The following is a 15545-nucleotide window of genomic DNA, read 5'->3' on the forward strand; positions in this document are numbered from 1 at the left end:
ATCACAATCGGTGCTTCGCCATTCGGGCGAATCGGCGACCTTTAAAGCTAAGCCTTCTTTGCCTCTTCGATTTTCCCACTGTTGCGGCTGCTGCTGCACACAGCGTGGGGGGGGACGGGGGAGGGCGGCAGTTCATAGCATGCGTGTACATGACATAAGCGAGGCAGAGAGGAAAGGCGACGCGAGAAGCTTATTTCGACCCCACCGAGTCGAATGTGCACAATGCCCTCTAGAGTTCCCTCGGCATTGGCACTTAGCTTTTTGGTACGTATAATTATCCGTGACCCCCCTCAATAGCATTGCATAAACTGCAGCGCTTACATTTCTACTAAGTGCGAGTCCGGAGGGAACGTAGATTGACCTGTAGAGATGAGGGGGGAGACGAGACCGTTCCCATACAAGGGGCGAGAGGAGGATAAGTAAAGGTGACGTGATAAGGCAAGGAAATACTACTACTACTACTATAACATGACAGCGGTTGCGAGGAAACTGGATAAACTTAAGTTCAAGCTACGGTACGTACGTTTCTGATATTTCTTAAAAATTGAGCACAATGCAAATTTATCAAGCAGACAACTTACGCAGAGCGTGCAGAAGCAGAGCCGCATTAATTAAAGCACACTCCAGGGTCTAGGCAACCTTACGGAAGTCGTTCGCATGTCAAATCAGCACTCCTGTGGCCACCATGGTAGTGTTGTGGCTATGAGATCATCGAGATCCGGTATTTGATCCCGACCGCTGCAGCCGCATTTCGACGGGGCGAAATAGACAACGCACGTGCACTTAGATTTCGGGACACGTTAAAGAACAACCACGACGTCAAAATTAATCCGGAGACCGCCTCCGCGGCGTGCCTTATAATGCGTTTGTAGTTTTCGGAGATACAGCCCCATAATGGAATTCATGTTTGTAACTTGGTCCACGATTCAATGTGCCATGTGAGGCAATGACAGTTCTCAACACTCTCAAAGGTTATGAAGTATGGCTCGCAATAGCGCCTCAAGCAAACATATCTCCTGTTGTGTTCTCTGTATTCCACAGACAAACATCAGTGGTAGACGCAAGGTAACGCTGCACATCAACTCGCGACTCTCGTGTTAGAAAAGTCGTTGATGAAATTAAGCTTTCGCCGTCAACTTCACCGCTAATTATCGTTACTCAAAGCAACCAGCACAGAAAGCTTCGCTTGCATCGACTCCCCCAGTGCGTGGTATGCGCATAATTTTTTGTCAATAAATTGCGGCTCACAACCACGCGCTCCTATCAAGTGACAAGTTGGCGACAAAGAAGTTCACTGAAGAGCGGCACACAGGCAATGACACACACCCGCTAACCGATGTTGACGTGAAACAGGTTTATTGAAGAATGGCACATCCTTTGTGGCTGACACCCAGTGACCGAACTTGGTGTTAAAGAGGTTCATTGAAGAGTGCTACATAGCCAGTTGCACATACCCACTGACCCAAATTTGCTTCATGGAATTTGAGTGAAATGTGGCACATATTTCGTTTCTCACACCCAGGGGCCTAAGATGGGGTCAAAGTTTCGTAGAGAGAGCGTAACCTTTTATTTCAAATCAACAAGATTTGATTCCGGCGTCTTTTTAGTGGGTCTGGGCACCCACCGCAGACGCAGTTCCGAGATCTTGTCTCGAAGCGGCTTCCTCGGCTCGCTGGACGGCCCAGAGTTGTGCTGTCAGGTCAGAGCTGAGCAGTGCGGTCATCCAGCGTGACTGGAGGCTGGCTGTGGAAGAGTGGTACATAAGCACTGGCTCAAGCCCAGTAACCCAAGTTAGTATGAGATGGCTTAAGTGATAACCAGCGCATGGCCAATCTCACACATCTGTAACCCAGATAGGGGACTGTCCCACAAAAGTGCGTGAAGCACTTAAGGATAAAGAAACCGAAACGAAGAGTAGCCTCCTCACTCCAGGGGTACAGAATTGGGTACCTCTGTTTCTAATTTTACCACGCTTTTTAAAATAAATTGCTAGCTTTCAGACCCATGTTACCGGTTTGGCTACTTTGAATTTTCCGCTCTGTGCAAGAGATGGCGCTGTATGTATAGGCGGAGCCGCCGCATAGAGAGCCAAACATGGCTTCCTCCTGCCCGCGCGTACGTTTTTGTCCACGCGGTAGGTACACTTTTATTACTTTTCCCTAAGGCGCTTTTTTTAAAACTTGGTAGCTCTGGTCCCAAAGATGACACACTAAAGCCATTGCTACGGCATGTTTAGTACGACGTTTGCCAGAATCATAAATACTATGTGTGCTTGCAGTTTCGGATACCCAATTGGGTACTTAGAGACCCAGTAGCTCTATTTGAGTTTACGAGCAAGTAACTCACAGATGAGGAAATCCAAGCTCTTTTGGAGTAGAGTGATGCTCATGCCCAAACACGGTCGCTATAATAGCAGTTTGCGCTTGTTGGTTTTCGATGTCGCTACGTGCTATACCAGCTCGGCGACCGTATTTGCGTTTGGACTCCGATATGCCGACGAGGCCTTAGCGAGAAACTGTTACGCCGCTATTTCGGACTCTGCAAGATCATCCAACGAATTGGTGCACTGAACTATTAGGTCATGCCAGATGGCATTTGGCAATCACAGCTGCGCTGCACACGACCTCAAGTTATCCACGTGGTGCATCTTAAACCTTTCTCTTACTATGCCAGCTAATGACAATAGTGACTTAGTTATTTGTTATGTTTTGTTGTTGTTGTGTTCGTAATTACGCGTGCTTTTCATTTCGGTTGCGTGTTTGTTGCATCAGAACGATGTATGTTAAAGAGGGAGGTATTGACACATGTACTTGTTTATCGTTATCAGGTCACCGCGTTTCACCGTCTTACAAGGGTTATCGCACAGTGCTAGATGTGCCTGTGTGTGTCGGAAGTTATGCGAACTATATCGATGGTTCTATCAGCAGTCTTTTGTCACAGAACCTTGTGTAATTTGATTGGTTTTATGTAATTTGATGGATTTTGTGTGCGACGCGAATTGTGTAGTATTTTCACCAAGACACGCAGGCACCGGCAATGACTCTGGAACCTTCGATGACTCACGTATAAAAGTCGACGCACAGGACCCAGTGATCAGATCTTCGACAATCGCTTACTGTGTTCACGGCTATTGTTGCCCTTTGGGTGTAGCCTGTTTTGAGGGCACATGTTCACCCAAACAACGGTAGGCTCGTCATTGACAGTTTTGCTGCTTTCTTCGCCGTCACTACTACGTGAAACCTTAAAATACTCTTTTTTCAGGCATCGCCGAAATGTACTAATCGGTCCATAATAAAGAAATTTGGGGGCTGGGTAGGAGGGGAGCAAATAGCGGCATTGAATGTAATCAGAAGTAGCATTTATTGGCTTTTATATCTGCATGAAGAGAATGCGCGTACGTCTCGGCAGCATCAACAGCCGAATGGTGTAACCGGTGTGCATGACTTTGTATCTTCGTGCTCAGTTTTGCAAAGGGCTTGGTATGAACTTATAGTTTTTTCGCTGCAATTATTTTTGAAAATATCCATGCAATCGCCAGGAACGGCCTTATCTAGGAATTCATCGGTGACAAAGAGATGGCATCTGTTGTGCTCTGGAACAGTACCAGGCTTGAATTATTAAAGACATGTACACAATATATTATTATATTTTCAATGGTTAAACAGTCTGTTTTACTAAAATGTTCGAGAAATGTAATAACTTGTTTGGCAACATTCTTTTGTGGGCTTTGTTGGCATAACTAACGTGAGTCTCGCCGAAAGAACAGTCGTGAATTGGTGTCTTTTGTGAAGTATCAGAAATAATCCTAGGAGTATGAAAAATAGGTACAAATTATTGGGGCTTTGTTTTTCGCTCCACTATAGAGGGAGGTAATAATTTGTTCTGGAATGGCAACATTTTATTACAGGACGCTGATTTTTTGCAATGTCAAGAGGTTGACTAAAGAAAATGAAAATACAATGACAGTAATTAACCCCCGCTTTTGTACCGGATCGCTGCTGCCAACGAAAAAGAAAAAAGACGGCCGCAGTACAGATATTTATGCACACTTTGTGTAGTTTTCGTACTACATGATGGGCTAATTTAGGAAGACTATGCCATTAACACTGTTTCCTTGCTATCCGGCAACATTATGTTTGCGCGGATTTTCGCCTTAGAATAATATCAGAGCGACAGAACTGGTATGCGCGAGGGGCCACGTCATATTGCTCAGAGCTGGACAGTTACTTACAAGAACTTTTAGAACTACGTAGAATCAAGGCTATATATTACAAACTCTCTGGTCACTGTTGTGTGTAGCTCGTATGCGGGTTGCTGGATGACTTTGGGAGTTTCACGTTTGGCGTTTTTTGAGTGTTTATATGCAATGCTTACTTAGATTTCTCAAAAGTATGACATGTGTGTACTTGCTTTCTTTGACAGGTTACACTCGCTATATCATCGTGCAGACTTTCCTGTACATTTCAAGATATAGTTACGGTGAAGGGAAAGCAGACGGTGACATCAACTAGAGGAAGGCAAAGATTGGCCGTTGCCTGAACGCCATTTACACGAGTTGTAAATATACATTATTTTACACTCGTGCGCCTGTTTTCTTTCTGCACCATATTGGTGGAGGTACAGCGTACAATCAGGGAACTTCAGAGTGGACATAATCTGCCTGCCGCAACAATGGCAAATCAACAGACACAAGCGACAACGCCTCAGCAGCCTGTGTCAACAGTCATCCTCACTCATCCGGGGAACCCGGGGACATTTTGGGGCACGGACAACGCCGACGTCGAGGACTGACTTACGTTGTACGAGCGAGTGTGCGACAACAACAGGTGGGATCCAACAATGATGCTAGGAAACCTAATATTCTATCTAAGAGGAACTGCGAAGCGATGGTACGATACACAGGAAGCTGACCTAACGAGCGGGGATGTCTGCAAAGAAAAAAATGCGAGACCTGTTTGGCAGACCTGTCGGTTATCAACTGGCAGCAAAAAAAGAACTTACGCTGCAGCGCTCAGACGTCCACAGAATCCTATGTAGTGTATATACAGGATGTGTTGGCCATCTATCTCAAGGCTGATAACAGCATGAAGAAGGCAGTCAAGATTGGTAACATACTAAAAGGTATTGTGTACGATGGCTTCAATCTCCTTATGTGTAAGAATTGCGTCACTTTCGATGCAATTATAAAGAGCTCTCGGCGCTTCAAACAAGCGAAGGGCCGCCGGGTGACTCAAGCTCCGGACAGATTGCCCAATAGCGCCGCAACATCTTGCGAAGACCCGCCGCGGTTCCTTCAGCCGATAGCACCGGAAGATGTAACGCGCATTCTTTGCCGTGAGCTTGAGGCCCTGGCCCCGACTCCAGTTCGTTCCGACTGTCGGGAAAGTGTGCCCGCTATCTCCCTCATACAAGCAGTCGATCGGGAGGAAATATCAAGTTTGGACATTCCATCTCTCTGCTCGGTCCGCCATACAAACACCTACCAGATTTCTCCGGCCACTCTCTCCCAGACACGAAGCTCTCCGCCACTCCGTCGCAACCCTGCCGTCTCGCGCACAGTGAATGATAGACCCATCTGTTTTAATTGTTCCGGTTTAGGACACATCGCCCGTCATTGCCGCAACCACTGGTCGTCGCCTCCTCGGTGGTCGCCTCTGAGTCGCTACCGCCAAGTGCCAGACAATCGTACCATCTCGACCTATACGCCGACTAGGAACATCAACGGCGATACTTCTCCACGAAGATCCAGCCGCTCGCCGTCTCCACAATGTCGTAGTCCCGTTCGCCTCTCGTTCACCGCTCATCGTCCCCGTCTGCAACTGGTCGCTTCACTTCGGGAAACTAGTCGGTGCAGCTTCCGGAGCTGAAGCTGCAACTGCGACCCGGCCCACAAATTCTCTGTTGGCACTGCCTAAACGTGGAAACGTGCTGGACGTTGAAGCTGATGGCGTTCCTGTTACATCTCTCGTTGACAAAGGAGCGCAGCTTTCAGTTATGAGCGCTGCTCTCCGCCGAAGGCTCAAAAAGGTTCTGACGCCCGCCGTCAGAACCTTTGTGCGAGTAGCTGATTGCAGAACTTCACCCGTTCGTAGAATGTGCACAGCACGTGTGACCGTTGGGGGCTTATATACCGTTGTTTTATTTATCGTCCTCGAGCACTGTCCGCACGACCTAATTCTCGGCCTCGACTTCTTTGGCCCCTTTCCAACTTCCATTAAAGGAAACAAATGGATATCTGTAGCAACAGATTTTGCGACGAGATATGCCATCGCACGAGCGGCGTCAAGCAGCTGCGCTTACAGATGTCGCCGACTTCTTATTATACGACGTCATTCTGCAGCACGGCGCCCCTCGCCAGTTACTCACGGATCGCGGCCGCTACCTTCTATTGAGAGTCGTCGATGATCTGCTCCGCTCCTGTTCTACATAATACCAGCTTCCTATCGCGTACCACCCTCAAATGAACGGCCTCCCCGAGCTACTCAACTGTGCACTAACTGAAATGCAGGCCATGCACGTTTCCCACGATCCCCGCGACTGGGACGTCGCTTTCCCATACACCGCACCCGATTACCAGCTTTCGAAACATTGCCCGGATGTACCGAGAGGAAAGGTGCTGACTGCCGCAACGGCACCCCAAACTCACCAGGAAACAACAGACGATCCTGCTTCGAGCGCAGGCGGGATCGCTTGCGCACCCCGTACTCATGAACCGCATGTACCCTGCGGAATACAATGTGCTCTGTCCTTTTTGCAGAAGAGTAAAGGGCACCCTGCCGAACGTCTTGGCAGAGTGCACAGAAGTCAAGACCCCCCCTACTCCCCTTCCCACCAACACCCCCAAACCCCAACCACTTGAGCGATGGGAGACCTTGTTATCCAGCCCCGCCCTACCGATTGAGCTCGCGCTGACGGACAGGGTCCAGGAGCTGCTGGGAACATATGGGCCCCGTAACTAGGCAACCGCCCCGTCTGGTGCCTGCGTGCACCACCGATTTATTTCGGGCCCAGTAAATGTTGCTTCATCATCACCATACATTACTTTCGCATACAACTCGTCCCGTCGCGACACTGCCGGATTTTCACCATTTTACGTTTTGTATAGCCACGACTCCACCTTGCCTTTCGACACGTTGTTACCTTCCGCAGTACAATCACCCAGCACTCGTTACGTTCGCGATGCTATTCCCTTAGCCGCCCAGACCCGAGAGATCGCCAGTCATCGCTTCACAGTCTCGCAAGCTTCTCAAAACGACGCTACGACCTTCGGCACCTAGACCGCCATTTTTCCACCTGGTTCCCTTATCCTTCTCTGGACGTCTTCAGGTTACGTCGACTTGTTGGAAAAACTACTTTCCCGTTATTTTGGTCCATACCAGATCTTACGTAAGCTCTCCGACGTGACATATTAGATCGCCCCACTCCGTCAGCCTTCAGTGCCTCCGAACGTCACCAGCGATGCTGTTCACGTCGCCAGGCTTATAGCCTAAGTCCGCTTATTCTATATAACTTGCTCCGGGACGGAGCTAATCCCGCCGCAAGGGTGAGGTTACGGTGAAGGGGAGGAAGAAGGTGACATGAACTAGAGCAAGACGGAGAATGGCCTTTGCCTAAACGCAACAAACACCAGTTGTAAATATACATTTTTTGACAATCGTGGGCCTGCTTTCTTCCTACAACAATAATATGGAGGGCTAGGTAGTCAGCGCACAACTTTTTTTACTCCCATGAAAGGGAATAAACTGAGCTCCCATAAATGGAATTCGCTTGACGAAAGGTGATTTAGTTGCATGATATCTTATTTGGTATCACTGTAGCCTGCAAATTTTCTACACACATTCTGCATCCTGTGACCGCAAAAGTTTTGAAGACTTTCTAAAGAAAAATGTGTTCCGATTACGAGCTTGGCGGAACTGGAAGTTCGCAGAATGTCGGCACATATTCTGCATGCCAGTTGGCGCCCTGTTTGTAGTATTTCTGCGGAAAAAGTAACACGTATTTCGTAAACATACGTGTATTCAGCGGGACGCGCAATGAAGTTGCCAACCATATACACAGTCGTAGAACGCCTGAACGAATAAATGATCAGGAACACTTCTACCTTAATGCGATGAGATTATAATTTAAACAAAAGCTGGTTCAGGTGGGTTAGGTGTATTCACGCAATAATTATCGATTCTGTGATGGTGCAGTAGCCTCACGGTAGCATAATAGTGCAGTATAATTCTGAGGAGGCAGTATTACAGCATTCAGTATGGTGCCTTTTGGCAGCGCTGCATAAAACCAATATATAGTTGCATTCGATGTTGTGGATTGTGAAAATGGAAACCGTGACGCTGACTATATGTAAAGGTTGCTGAGTACCTGGGGATTTACGATTATCAGGCTCAGTCTCGGCAGCTTGAAAGATCCAGCACTTGGCATTATTGTTGACGTAAATAAGCTCTTGCTTTTGTTTCTGTCCTGTAGAACAAATTCACAGTAATTATTTACAGTTGTAGAACTGCAAACTATTATGCGGCAGAGCTTTGTTTTGTAAGCAGTTGTATTAGCGATTCTGCGAAAGCTCAAAATACACGAGACACATTTGAAACTTGGACCATATAGAATCTATATCGCGCTCTCCAATTCCTGCAAGCATATACTATGTCTGATACATCCTTCTCCCATCACACCTGGAAAACGTATGACTAGCTCGTGAATAACTTTTACAAGTGTTAGAGCAAGTGACATGATGGAAAGGCTGTGATTCACCCACACTCTTGAAATTTTGTGCGTCAGTAGCTGCATGACTTTTATTCTCACCGGTCATAAACTCTGCACTCAGCAATGTTCTTCAATGAAGGTGGACCAACCGTTTGCGCAATTTCTGAAACAGGGGTACAAGTTTGGAACGCTTCTAGCAGTAATTTACTTAAAACTGTCATTTTTCCGCACTGTAGTATTACCAGCACACATACGCTATCACGGCTTTCATTCCTTCTAAATTTGTATCTAGTGCTGGGGTTGTCGCTTTATATAAACAAGACATGATAGACAAAACGACCATTTCGCCTCTATATGCAGAGAAATTAGGTAACGCCAAAGATCTTATTTCGCTAGGAAATCACTATTATTATCTCCTTATTAGCACCATATTTGAAGTCAGCTTTTTGGGGATACTAGTAATTGTTGCATGGAATAGCTGCACAAGTTTTCAGTTTTACACAATTAACTTACCGGCAATGACATTTTTAATCAAGAAACAGTAAAAATGTGCTTGCACCTTAGCCATAACATGCTACTAATTGTGAAGCCGTTATTAATTATATTTATTTAAAGACGGGAGGGAAACAGCCGTACGTAGTGATAGATCTGCATAACGTTTTACAGTTACTGTGATTGTGATGTACTTGAATATGGCAAATGACTAACAGGTTGACAAGTGCACACAACTTACTTAAAACATGCTTCATAATTCTGCGGAGTCAGATCTACATGTCATAGTAAAACTACTGAGCAGTTGGTTAAATTTTCCGCGCAGTTCATAAAAGGCTGCGAAAAGAGGGAGGAGGTGAGTATTTTTCAATTATCTTCTGGAAAGCACAGCCCACAAGCGACGCTAAAGATAAGGTACTACGCTCTTTGACAATGCAGCGCGTGGAGGACTGACGATGGGGTTACTCTGTTCCCGACACGGTGCAGAAAAGGCTCCGGAGACAAGTCGTTACATAAAGGGCTTTATTTTAACTCAAGATGCCCCGCAGTGCAACAGCGACATACCGAAAGCGGTAAAAACGATCGAGTACACTTCCCCGCGGCGCTAGGCTATCCGGGTAGGGGTAGCGGTCCACGAAGCACAAGAGGGGGAGCAAAGGTCCCGCGTAACCAGCTTGTAGCAGGCTCGTGGGCATCTGCCACACCTTACTACACGGTTTACACAAAGTTTGCACACGACTTGAACACGGTTCACACACGGTTTGCACATGGTTCAGACACGGTTTCCGCGCGAGAGTAACTCCGACGCGCTAGCCATATTCGCCATGTTCCCACTGAGGTGGCGGTTCTCGGACATCAAAGGTTGGCTAAGTGCTGTAATCATACATGAACTTGGGGATTAGACGTGGAAGTAATGTTGAATCCCACATTCTCCACTTCTCAAAACAGTTTTTATACTACAAAACACGCTGTGAGATGCCAGGTGACAAGGTGCATACAGCCACAAATGCTTCAGTCAAAAATAGAATGTCCAAGATAACTACATCTTCGTCAAGAGCTGGTGAGGGAAAACGCGCCGCACCAGATTGTAGAGACAAAGATGCCACTTCCACGGATGTGGGTGCAGGCCATTGCCTAATCACCATCTTCCTGTAGTATAGAAAATACTGGCTGCCCGGAGCAATGGCCAGGAGTACAGGATGCACGGCCAAGTGGAATACCATGTGGGCAGGCACCAATGTTCGAAATTAACCGGAAAAGAAGGTGAATAGTGAAAAACCTCTAAACATGGCTGTCGTTTGGGCCCAGCAGCCTACCATTAATGCTTCTGCGCTTACATGTTTGCGTGCGGACAGGGAGGGCTATCCGCAATGACAGGCATCTATGGTAACAGTAGTAGCTAGTGTGAACAGACTAAGACAGCGGCCATAGCTTCACTGGTCATACGGGCAAATGTGCGGGCCACCGATGTAGCAGGGGGCATGCATAACGCCGGTTATCTGCAAGCCACTGCTGCTATGGTTCACCTCTACGAATTCGAAATACAATTGGAACCACCGAATACAAAACTTATAGCCTATGACGCATGTATCGTACCCAAAGGGAAATATGCCAGTACTTACACTTTAAGGAAGTTTGATGCACTTAAAAGAATATTTTAAAATATATTGACATTTGGAAACTGCTTTTGTGACTGACGCCGTGAACCTGTATTATTAAGTGTTAAATATAGCAATATTTAAGACGAAATTTTTGAAAGGAAACCAAAAAGGTAACAACCCTATAATTCAGAAATCAGAAACAATGTCGCAATTCTGTAAATTACGGATAATATTAAATGTAAAGGGGCAAACACGATGTATTATACATCTCTAATATGTACTATCTATATGGGAGCAGGACTTTTGGAGATCTTTGTAAATATTGTGAATAATTCCTGCAAGGTACAAAATAAAAAAAAACGTTTTTTTTCCCTCTGGATGTTCTGACGGATCCCCCGCTCCCCCAATTGAAGCAGCAGCCATATCTATTCTTGATGCAGAGTTACGGATTAGCACTCTTCGTGCTTCTATTTTCTTCAATCATAACAATTTCCTGGAATTTTTTTCTAAAAGACGTATGGCGATAAATCAACAGTACGCTTCCAAGAGCCCCAAACATGTACTTTTTTTCTCCTAAGTGCCCCAAGATTGAATAAAATTGCCCAGGAAGTTACTAGAGAGGAGCAATTCGGCGTTCTACATGTACTTCAAAAGGCGGCGTCGGAGTTGCGGCAGTGGAAAAGTAGCCGCTTAAGTGTGTCGCAGTATCTTGGCGCTAAAAGGTGGATGGCAACCTGCTTTCATTATATATATATATATATATATATATATATATATATATAAATGCGTAGTTATATGGTTAGGGTAGATCGACTCAGCGGATTAACACCATTGTTAACAGTATAGTATTCCTGCTGTTTTCTTACAGTAAGACATCTTACAGTAGGTCATCTTTGTAAGACAGATAAACATGCCCTTTATTTAATACCCCACCTGGAATACAGCAATGATTTCACCATGGATATCAAGGATTTCACCATGGAAATCAAGGAGAGTAACAATAAATTCAAAATTTCACGTCATTGAAGGAGAAATAAATGGTAATTTTGATAAACTGCAGTTGCCGCGCCCGTAACAATGGATAAAATAGAATACGATTTTGTGTCTCACTCTGAACTTTCTAACATATGTCCATACTCAGGTAAGTCATTTGGCGTATTGTGAAGCCAAAAATTCAACTCCCACTGTTTCCTGTTCTTTTGAACCCACCGTTTTCCATGGTTAGCTATTTTCACCAGAATCTTAGTGGCCACTTGCACGCGCATACTGATATGGCCATATATACTTCACCACAGAATAGATGACATTTTTAGAACAGCGTTAGAGGACATCATGAAACGACATGTAACTACGCGTTGTATTTTTTCTACAGCAACCTATTAGTATGACATGGACACGTCGTACAAGCGCTGTGTTAATTATGTTATGTACAACATTATTTACATATTGACAACTCGCTACATATGTTCATTGTGAGATTAAGGTTTGGCGTCATTATGATTTCAAGCAAAGATGTGAACAAGTTGACTGCAGAATGAAATATCAATAGCCATAACCAAATGTCGTTTCCTGCTTACCCTTTTGCGTCTTGTACGTGACAAATTTTTTTTCGCCTTCTTTTGTTACGTTAGCACTGGTGTTATAGCAGTAACTGTAAGCACGATATGAATTATTATTATACATGAGAAATTAACATTAACAATGTATAATTGCGCAATTGGTAGCACTTCTCAGCCTGTACCAATAACATGAAAGTGATATTTCAGCATAATTTAGCAATTTCTTCATTTTAAACACATTTATTGCGATAGCAGAGGCCTCTAACGGCAGATACCGACATCGTTAAAAACGTTAGGCAACCCTCCTTCGCAAGACAACCTCCTCTGACGCCATTTCGTCTCTCTTTTCACTGGCTCTATAAGCACATGGAACACTTAATTCCTGAAGCAGCAGGAAACACATTGTTTCCTAAGAAGTCACAACATTCGTCGAGCAGCAGTATCGTAACGGCTTTAAGAGACGCAGCCATTTACCTTCATTTTCAACACCTCCAACGGGACTCACTCTCTCCTGGTTACTAGTGCGGTAGTGGAATGGCAGAGAACATTGCAATACTGCACCTCGGCATGATTTTGAATCCTAGTTGGCAACCTTGTAACTGGGCAAACTTTTTCGAGGTCAGTTGATGGATTGATGACATCTCTCGCTGAATCACGCCATTGACGTGGTATTTTGCCATCCCTGAAGTATGAGTTGAAACAATGTCTGTTGGAATGAAGCCCGAGAACATAATTTATTTGATGGTCCATTGTATTATTGGGAGGACGTGACCATCCACTAGTCCAACCTATAAAAAGACGTCTTCATGTTGCTGTGCATCGCCTGAGATCACTGTGTGAAAGACATTCGCCAACTGCGGTACTTTTAAAGACAAGACAGGTCAACAATGTGCGCAGAAAGGTTCAAAATGCAAATCATCATCATCATCATCATCATCATCATCATCAGCCTGGTTACGCCCACTGCAGGGCAAAGGCCTCTCCCATGCTTCTCCAACAACCCCGGTCATGTACTAGTTGTGGCCATGCCGTCCCTGCAAACTTCTTAATCTCATCCGCCCACCTAACTTTCTGCCGCCCCCTGCTACGCTTCCCTTCCCTTGGGATCCAGTCCGTAACCCTTAATGACCATCGGTTATCTTCCCTCCTCATTACATGTCCTGCCCATGCCCATTTCTTTTTCTTGATTTCAACTAAGATGTCATTAACTCGCGTTTGTTCCCTCACCCAATCTGCTCTTTTCTTATCCCTTAACGTTACACCTATCATTCTTCTTTCCATAGCTCGTTCTGTCGTCCTCAATTTGAGTAGAACCCTTTTAGTAAGCCTCCAGGTTTCTGCCCCGTAGGTGAGTACTGGTAAGACACAGCTATTATATACTTTTCTCTTGAGGGATAATGGCAACCTGCTGTTCATGATTTGGGAATGCCTGCCAAACGCACCCCAGCCCATTCTTATTCTTCTGATTATTTCCGTCTCATGATCCGGATCCGCCGTCACTACCTGCCCTAAGTAGATGTATTCCCTTACGACTTCCAGTGCCTCGCTGCCTATTGTAAATTGCTGTTCTCTCCCGAGACTGTTAAGCATTACTTTAATTTTCTGCAGATTAATTTTTAGACCCACTCTTCTGCTTTGCCTCTCCAGGTCAGTGAGCATGCATTGCAATTGGTCCCCTGAGTTACTAAGCAAGGCAATATCATCAGCGAATCGCAAGTTACTAAGGTATTCTCCATTAACTTTTATCCCCAATTCTTCCCAATCCAGGTCTCTGAATACCTCCTGTAAACACGCTGTGAATAGCATTGGAGATATCGTATCTCCCTGCCTGACGCCTTTCTGTATTGGGATTTTGTTGCTTGCTTTATGGAGGACTACGGTGGCTGTGGAGCCGCTATAGATATTTTCCAGTATTTTTACATATGGCTCATCTACACCCTGATTCCGTAATGCCTCCATGACTGCTGAGGTTTCGACTGAATCAAACGCTTTCTCGTAATCAATGAAAGCTATATATAAGGGTTGGTTATATTCTGCACATTTCTCTATCACTTGATTGATAGTGTGAATATGGTCTATTGTTGAGTAGCCTTTACGGAATCCTGCCTGGTCCTTTGGTTGACAGAAGTCTAAGGTGTTCCTGATTCTATTTGCAATTACCTTAGTAAATACATTGTAGGCAACGGACAGTAAGCTGATCGGTCTATAATTTTTCAAGTCTTTGGCGTCCCCTTTCTTATGGATTAGGATTATGTTAGCGTTCTTCCAAGATTCCGGTACGCTCGAGGTCATGAGGCATTGCGTATACAGGGTGGCCAGTTTCTCTAGAACAATCTGTCCACCATCCTTCAACAAATCTGCTGTTACCTGATCCTCCCCAGCTGCCTTCCCCCTTTGCATATCTCCTAAGGCTTTCTTTACTTCTTCCGGCGTTACCTTTGGGATTTCGAATTCCTCTAGACTATTTTCTCTTCCATTATCGTCGTGGATGCCACTGGTACTGTATAAATCTCTATAGAACTCCTCAGCCACTTGAACTATCTCATCCATATTAGTAATGATATTGCCGGCTTTGTCTCTTAACGCATACATCTGATTCTTGCCAATTCCTAGTTTCTTCTTCACTGTTTTTAGGCTTCCTCCGTTCCTGAGCGAATGTTCAATTCTATCCATATTATACTTCCTTATGTCAGCTGTCTTACGCTTGTTGATTAACTTCGAAAGTTCTGCAAGTTCTATTCTAGCTGTAGGGTTAGATGCTTTCATACATTGGCGTTTCTTGATCAGATCTTTCGTCTCCTGGGATAGTTTGCTGGTATCCTGTCTAACGGAGTTACCACCGACTTCTATTGCACACTCCTTAATGATGCCCACAAGATTGTCGTTCATTACTTCAACACTAAGGTCCTCTTCCTGAGTTAAAGCCGAATACCTGTTCTGTAGCTTGATCTGGAATTCCTCTATTTTCCCTCTTACCGCTAACTCATTGATCGGCTTCTTATGTACCAGTTTCTTCCGTTCCCTCCTCAGGTCTAGGCTAATTCGAGTTCTTACCATCCTGTGGTCACTGCAGCGCACCTTGCCGAGCACGTCCACATCTTGTATGATGCCAGGGTTGGCGCAGAGTATGAAGTCTATTAATGCAGAAATGCAAATCATAACGCACGTCAACAATGAATTGGTTTTA

The sequence above is a fragment of the Dermacentor variabilis genome, chromosome 2 (assembly GCF_050947875.1).
Source record: "Dermacentor variabilis isolate Ectoservices chromosome 2, ASM5094787v1, whole genome shotgun sequence".
Lineage (NCBI taxonomy): Eukaryota > Metazoa > Arthropoda > Arachnida > Ixodida > Ixodidae > Dermacentor > Dermacentor variabilis.